Consider the following 8,542-nt stretch of genomic DNA (forward strand, 5'->3'; position numbering starts at 1 on the left):
CAAGCAGGCTCCGTGCTGTCAGCACAGAGCCTGACGTGGAGCTTGAACTCTGAAACTGTGAGATCATGACCTGAGCCAAGATCAAGAGTCAGACACTTAACCAACTGAGCCACCCAGGCACTCCTGAAACTCATTTTTAAAAGCCTGATTTAGGGGCGCCTGGGTGGCGCAGTCGGTTAAGCGTCCGACTTCAGCCAGGTCACGATCTCACGGTCCGTGAGTTCGAGCCCCGCGTCGGGCTCTGGGCTGATGGCTCGGAGCCTGGAGCCTGTTTCCGATTCTGTGTCTCCCTCTCTCTCTGCCCCTCCCCCGTTCATGCTCTGTCTCTCTCTGTCCCAAAAATAAATAAAAAACGTCGAAAAAAAAAATTTAAAAAGCTCCTTACATTAAATCAGGCTTTTAAATTTTTTTTTTCAACGTTTTTTATTTATTTTTTGGGACAGAGAGACACAGAGCATGAACGGGGGAGGGGCAGAGAGAGAGGGAGACACAGAATCGGAAACAGGCTCCAGGCTCCGAGCCATCAGCCCAGAGCCCGACGCGGGGCTCGAACTCACGGACCGCGAGATCGTGACCTGGCTGAAGTCGGACGCTTAACCGACTGCGCCACCCAGGCGCCCCAAATGTAAGGAGCTTTGAAAACATCTTCAAAAAGAGAAGATAATAGTGAATATTGCATCCATGATCATAGGTAAAGATCATCTCTGAGTAAAAGGAATATTTTTATCTTCTATCTTTTCACTAACGTGAATCATTTCAACTGAGCTAACTATATAAGTAGTTTCATTTTATAAGAATAAATGTTGGCTCTTCCCGTAAGCAGCCTGAGGTGATCTCTGAAAACGGTTTGCTATTCACTTGACCCGGAAACCCAACAAAATCATGCAAATCAAGAGGTTCAAATCCTCGTGTTCACTTTAAGAACACACGTGAAACTGCCCAGACCATCAAAGGTATGCATATCTGAAAAGCCACCAAGTATCTGAAAGATGTCACTTTGCAGAAGCAGTGTGTGCCATTCCATTGCTACAATGGTGGGTTGGTAGATGTGCCCAGGCCAAACAGTGGCGCTGGACACAGGGTCGGTGGCCCAAAAGAGTGCTGAATTTTTACTGCACATGCTTAAGAATGCAGGGAGTAATGCTGAACTTAAGGGTTTAGGTGTAGCTTCTCTGGTCATTGAGCACATCCAGGTGAACAAAACCCCCAAGATGTGGCATAGACCATACGGGGCTCATGGTGAGATTAACCCATACGTGAGCTCTCCCTGCCACATTGAGATGATCCTTACTGAAAAAGAGCAGATTGTTCCTAAACTGGAAGAGGAAGTTGCACAGAAGAAAAAGATGTTCCAGAAGAAACTGAAGCAACAAAAATGTATGGCCTGGGAGTAAATTCTGTATAAAATAAATGCAAATGAAAGTAAAAACAGACAAAAAAAAAGAATAGATGTTGGAATAATATTTACTATATTAAGAGAAGACTTTCTAACGAATGGCAATTGTTCAAACTACCAAGAACTACTAAGTTTCAGAATTACACGTATCCTAAAATACTATGAGGATAGTGTTGCTATCATTGCTGTGCTAGCAACTCTCCAGTTGCACTACTGAGGGTGATGGAGAGCTCTAGCACCGGCACCCACAGTGACTTTGATGACCTGTGAAGGGGCGACAAAGGAGTGGGCTCACCCTCATGAGACCACCAGTGCACTGCAGAGGCAGGCACAGCACAGGGTTTTATCTAGGAGACAGTGGCTCCCATGGTGCAGGGTTTGGAAGACAGAACAACGCAGCTGCTGTAAGGCAAGTAGGGCTCCATGCAGCAGAAGCTCCATGCATAAAGTGCTGCTGTGCTCAGGCCATGGTGACCTGTAAGCTGGAGAAGTTCCAGGACCAGCCAGCCTGGTGAACCCACATTACAACAACTAAGCCAGAGACTCGTTGGATGTAGGGAGCAAGTATGTGGACAGGCACATAAACCACATTACTTCCATGATCAAAAATGTAAAGGGATTTCCCCCTCTCATTCACTGAGGAATGAGAAATTTTGCCTACAGGGCCACCAGAGATGGGAGCAGGAATCTGTTGAAAAGAATGGAATGTTTTCTCTTTTAAGCAAAACTAGGAAATGATGAAACCAAGAATTGCAGCAAGTTTGAATCATATGTTATTTGCTACTGGCTGCTTTGCTCCATTATGCATTTTAATCCATAGAATTGGAAACAGAAGAAAGTGGTGCTAAATTTTAGGAGAGGGCTAACACAAGATTTTTCCAGAGCCCAGATTTCATGCAATGAGAGCTTGTTTTGACACTATGGATCTCTCTTGTCACAGCAAGCCAGAGCCCTCTAGGTACCAGATTGCTCTTGATAGACAGGTAGCAGTAGGCTGGGAGTATCCTCTATCCTGCTTGTGGTCTGGTGCAGTTTGAGGAGGGGTAATTGTGTTTGTTGCCAACCTCTCATATACCAACAGTACTACCGCATCATTTCCCACTGGCCATGAAGCAACAGCCATGCGGTTATATCCAATATGAAGAGAAAAAATACTTGGGTGGTATTTTTCTTTTGCTTGGTTTTGTATTAATGTTCAAGGGCCTGGAATTGATTAAGATGTGGAAGTAAGAGAGGACTGGTCAAGAGGAGAGTTTGAGAGGCTCCTGATGGATGTGCCTTTCTTGCTACCAATGCACGGCTATGCTTTTCTTGAGGTTCCTGCACATCGCATCTTCCAGCCTTGACCCCACATGATACCTGAGAGGTACGTGTCACACTGGTTTGAGAAGCAGAACTTCCCTCTCACCAGCTGCCATGATGGCCCCCTGAGCCTGTCTTCCTCCGCTATTCTGCAGGAGAACGGTGGGAAGAACAGTGACACTTTGCCTTTGAAAGAAAAGGGGGATTTGAATTATAATATGTACCAGTGTCCGGGAATGTACAATGAAAGATGGATTCTTGGCTGCTAAATTAGGAAGAGTTGTTAAGTACTGGGTTTGGGAAGACCTGTTTTTTGTTTTTTTTTTTTTCTCAAGCAAATGGAATTAAGGTCTAAACATGGCAGGCATTGCTTACTTAGCCCCCTGAAATTGCAGAGCCCCTGAAAAGGTGGTCTGGCAACAATAACGATAAGGAAGCTATGGATCCCTCAGTTCAAGGGAGGGGTAGCATCCCCTTTACCAAATACCACTTCCTGTCAGGCCAGGGGCCTCTGGGCCATGCCATCTTCCTTCTTCAGCACTGGCATCATGCTGATTAGGAGGATCTTGTTCACTTTCTACTACTTATTACTTACAGTAATAACATAGCCTGTATGTTTGACGTTTCAAGGCTATGCTATATTTGCCTAGTGATTAAAAAATAAATAAGGTTTACTACCTCCTCCCCTAATTAAGCCCCAACTAGGAATCAGTCCAGTATTTGAATCCCAGCCCCTCAGTTTACTAGCTAGGTGGTTTGGGCCAATTATTAACCAGCCAGGGCCATGGTTTTCTCACTGGTAAAATACATGGGAATCATTTTGCCTAACTTCATGGGTAAGGATCAAATCATTTAATGTAGATAAATAGCTCGGTAACTAGTAAACCCTCAACTGTTGGGGACTATGAGAGTTCACTATTTGGATGAAGAGGATATGATTAGGAATCCTCCTCGAAAGATCTAGGAGAGGAGGGTCTGCAGCAAAGTGTGCAGTGGGTAAGGGGAGTCAATGCAGCAGGTGCATCTCCTGTCCTTGGGAACTCCTAGGAACGGCCACATCAGTCCCCATACTGCTCCCAACACCCTCACCTGTGCTAATAACTGCTCTGGTGGAACTGAAAGTACATGGAGAACTTTGCAAAGGTCAACTGTGGCTAACTATGGCTAATTATCCATTCCCCTGAGAATCCCATACCACAAGAAGACACACACACACACACACACACACACACACACACACCCATGCACGCATAGACACTGCTCTGGCTTCAGAGCAACAAAAATCAAGAAGGTAGGGCAACTCTAGAACATGATTTCCCTTGGGCTAGAGCAAGGTCAGAGATACTCTGGGACCTATCTTCAGGGCAATTATTTCTAAGAACCTTGATAAAATGTACAAAGCTAGACTAGGAAGCAGCAACATGAAAGCAGTGGTTAGAAAGAAGGGTTCTCTAAGAGAAAGAACTAATTAAATATTGATTCCTACTACCTCCCTGATCAGCACCTCTTTCCAGATGATGAAAAAATGGTGAACATACAGCAAGAGGGCCTGGCAGATGCACAGAGCTAAGCTGACAACCATCAATACTGCCCCCTAAAATATGTGCACCCCTCGTTTTAGGGGAATTGCTTCTTCTTAGGGTCCCTCCCACTACTTTCCTGGTAATAGCACCTAAAAGGCTATGAAACAAATCCCAAATTTGGGTCAAATTTGTAGCTGCAAGAATACAGCACGGGCTTTGGAGTCACACAAAACTGGAGATCTCTTAATAACAGCCCAAAAACTTGGCTAACTTACTTAACCTCGTAGAGCCTTAGTTTGCTCATCTTTTAAATGAGTCTTTTTTTTTTTTAATTTTTTAATGTTCATTTGATTTTTGAGAGACAGAGCACGAGCAGGGGAGGGGCAGAGACAGAGGGAGACACAAACTCTGAAGCAGGCTTCAGGCTCTGAGATGTTGGCACAGAGCCCAACACGGGGCTTGAACTCATGAACTGTGAGATCCTGACCTGAGCCGAAGTCAGACATTTAACCAACTGAGCCATCCAGGCGCCCCTAGATGAGTCTTAATAAGGTCTACTTCTCTGGGTTGTTGCCAGGATCAAATGAGAAGTGTATGTAAAGTCCCTAATAGGGTACATGATACACAGAAAGCACTGGAAAAGTGGTAGAGCATCATCATTAAGTAAAAGGTGTATTGATTCTTTAATGGTTTCTTTTAACATGGGAGTTTCTATCCATCCCAAATACAGGAGAGCTATTCTAATATTCTATTCTAACCAGTCATTATTGGAGTTTGTGATTATGCGGTCCAACCCCAGTGTTCCTAGAATGTTGAATGTAATCAGTCTGAAGCCCCCAGCAAGTTCCCTGGGCCTGGATCTTTAAATCCAATGTCACTGTGGCAAAGAGCTGGAGGAGGGGAGAACAGCACCACTGTATCAGATACACGCTCCTTCCCTTTTTCCTAAAGCCTGTTTGTCCCTGTCTCTTGGTAACTCTTCAGTTCCCAGAGAGCAGAGACTCTTGGGAAACAGGAAGTAGCAAAAAGCCTGTGAGAAAATCCCCAGATGAAGATCAGCAATAATCTCTCCAGACAACAGTTTGGTCAGATGAGGGAAATTCCCCACCAGCCCTCAAAAACAGTCCCTCAAGAAAGCTTAGAGGTTAATTTGGGAAATCCCCTCAGAGGCAACAGAACAGCAACGGAAATATACTTCTTCAGAGGAATCTAAACAGAGTAAGACAATTAGTTGGTGCCTGGGGAGCTCTCTGTGTAAAGCCACTCCGCTGCTCCTGCCCACCTTCCTCCTTTTCATCCTGATCCTGAGGGTAGCCCCAAAGGTTCCCAGTTGCCAGGGCCGCTTGTCGCCCACTCTTCCCCACACTGCCAAGCCAGGGGAACTAATACCACAATTCTTAGCCTCTTGACTTGAGCTGCTGCTAAGCCAGATTGACTTCCAGTTAGGACCTCCTGTACACCCTCCCTCTCTCTTTCCTCCTCCCCATGGTAGACTATCAAGCCACAGTTGTCATACTGCAAGTTTCCCATCAGGTTTTACTGACTTCTAATCTGAATGTGACCTTGAGGGTCACATTTTTTAGCTGCTGCTAAGCTCCAGGAGGCAGGGAAAAATCCTTCCCATAGGGAAGGGGGAAAAAAATCACATAAACCTTGTTCTATGAAGAGCCTAGAAGGACTATCCACTGATGAACTGTAGCACAGAAAGTGTATAAAGACTGTAGGAAAGGGGCCTGGGGAGCGGAGGTGGGGGAGACTGTTGGCTCTGTGGTTCTCTGATCTCCACATGCAACTGAGGCTCAAGTCAACCAGCTCTCCACAAATCATTCCCTTCTGATAGGGCTTCTATGTGGGCTTTTTTTTTGGGGGGGGGGGATGGGTGACTTAAAATGACATTTTAGGAAGATGACAAAAATGAGATTTTAGTAAAAGAGAGAGGAAAGTAGTCTCCTTCATGAAAGCTAAAATTTCCTTTACTGTATACTTACCCAAAATAGGTATCAAATTTTGGTAAAGAGGAGTTTTTAAAGGCAAAGTACTCTGAGTTTAAAATCCTATAATATATTGTGCTCTAACAGGATGTGTGCCCTTTTACAGAGTCAGGACCTATCACTGTGTGATTCACAATTACAGATTCCACTTTCAAATATTTTCTGACTCCTAGAAAACAACAAATCATTTTCCTGGTACCTTCGAGCAAACATGGTTCTTACTCACTTCAATTCATGGGGCTTTGTTAAGATTCTCTTTCCAAAAGTTGTAAACATTCTCAGCCACCTACTTTTCTCCATGCTTGGAATAAGCCAGAAAACTCCTCGCTTTGGGTTTGCATGTTTCTATGCAATTTGAATAGTCTTTAAATTCATCCGGTATACACAAATAATTACAATAGTTACATTTAAATCACTATCAGTCTCCTACACTGGCAAATTTTGGATAGATCATCCACAAACCCTCAATAGGTATTGTTCCATTTTTTTCATTTGGGAACCTAGGAGATAGTCAACCCACAGTTCCTAACAAGACCAAGGAATATTTCTGATTTCAGGGGAAATTTTTCATCTGCTCTCAGCTCTACTGTAGTTATGAATGTGAAATCAATTAAATGATAATGCACATCAGCAAAAAAACAGTCCTTTCATGCAGGCACAGATGAAACAGAGTCCAACATGGGTCTGAGAGTAATAAATAAACTAATAAAAAAAAAGGAAAGCAGGGAGAAACTTTGATGGAAATAAGCTGTTTGCCTTTGCCCTGGAAAGTTTATAGTGTTTTAAACAATTGTAAACATGTCAGTATACATGGATACTGTTTCCATAGCAGCATAGCAACAGTTAAGAGTTTCTCCAAACATACCCAAAAGGAAACTAAAAATAGCTTGTCTTCAATATCAAAATACATACATATACATATTCAGACAACAGTACACAAAATGATGTGTAATTAGATGTTCTGCAGACACCGACCTTTCACAAAAGCACATTGCAGGTAGCTTTGAAAAACAATGAGTTCAGTACCTTTAGAAGTGGGGTAGAGACCAAAGTGCCCAATGGAGGGAAAGGCAGATGCCAACTTGAATTCTAAGATCAGAGGCTCTTGACCCTAAATGCCTCCAGCCATGACTTTGCCTGCTCCACCTGACACATTCCTGGCTGCCAAGGGCCCTCGCATCCTATTCACCTCAAGTTCCTACCAAAATTGGAGTTGAGTGTATGATACATAGTATTACCTCCGTTTACCTCAGTGTTCTCTCTCTTCTTGAGTTTTCTAACTGGTTTTCTGTCCTCCTGCTGGAGATTGAACAGTACTTGCATTTTTTAAAAATAACGTAAAACCAAATGCCACACTTTCCCAATGAACTTACTTCACCTGATACATGGTGACAGAAATAGTGATTCCAAAATGAAGACAGAGTGTCAGTACATTTTGGGGGCCTTCACTGTTTGTGTTTTTATTTATATCCAAAAATTACAAGTATTTCAAAAACATCATGGGAAATAGTGGGAAATATTATTATAGGGTATATGTAATTTATCACCCAAACTTGGACACTTTTTAGAGCGAAAGGGGGTGCTATTCATAATTATTGGGGAAATAGGTGTAAACCAGGACTGACCAGGCCAGTCAAGATGAACAGTCACAGAAGCGTCTTTAGGGCAGGGATGATGTTTTGTTTACTTTTATATCTTCAGCACCTAATACAATGCTTTACACCTAGGAAGAATTCAATAAATGCTTGTTAAATTAAGAAATTTTATGGGGTGCCTGGGTGGCTCAGTTGGTTAAGCATCTGACTTCAGTTCAGGTCGTGATCTCACAGTGGGTTCGAGCCCACGTCTGGCTCAGCAATAACAGCTTGGAGCCTGGATCCTGCTTCAGATTCTGTCTCCCTCGGTCTCTGCCCCTCCCCCGCTTATGTTTTTTCTCTCTCTCTCTTAAAATATATAAAGATACTTAAAAATGAAATTTTATAATTAGGTTATGTTTTTGTAAAACTTTTGGAAGTATTTACATGTAATACTGTAAAATATGAGCATATTTCTTTTTTTCAGTCCACAGTCCATGTGTTGGGGTTAAATAAAATCCCACAGAGCTCTACAGGGTGAATCTTACTTCATCATCTAATCTTCTCCTTGAAAGTAAAATGGATAAAAATGGAGAAGCAAAATATATCTATGAGTCATAAAGAAAATAATTCTATCAGTCTGGGGTGGTTTATGAAAGCACTAAAAATGGGTTGGAGTATGAATTCAGATAAGAAGCAATTTCATAATCTCTACAATGGTTATTATCCTGGTTTCATTTTCTCTGCCAGGAATGT

At 42.9% G+C, this 8,542-nt stretch overlaps 1 pseudogene; it reads left to right on the forward strand.

Moving 5' to 3' along the window:
• The first annotated feature begins 857 nt into the window (after positions 1 to 857).
• LOC131486210 (large ribosomal subunit protein uL22-like) lies at positions 858 to 1,394 on the forward strand (annotated as a pseudogene).
• The last annotated feature ends 7,148 nt before the right edge of the window (positions 1,395 to 8,542 follow it).

This window comes from Neofelis nebulosa, chromosome 9 (genome assembly GCF_028018385.1).
Source record: "Neofelis nebulosa isolate mNeoNeb1 chromosome 9, mNeoNeb1.pri, whole genome shotgun sequence".
NCBI lineage: Eukaryota > Metazoa > Chordata > Mammalia > Carnivora > Felidae > Neofelis > Neofelis nebulosa.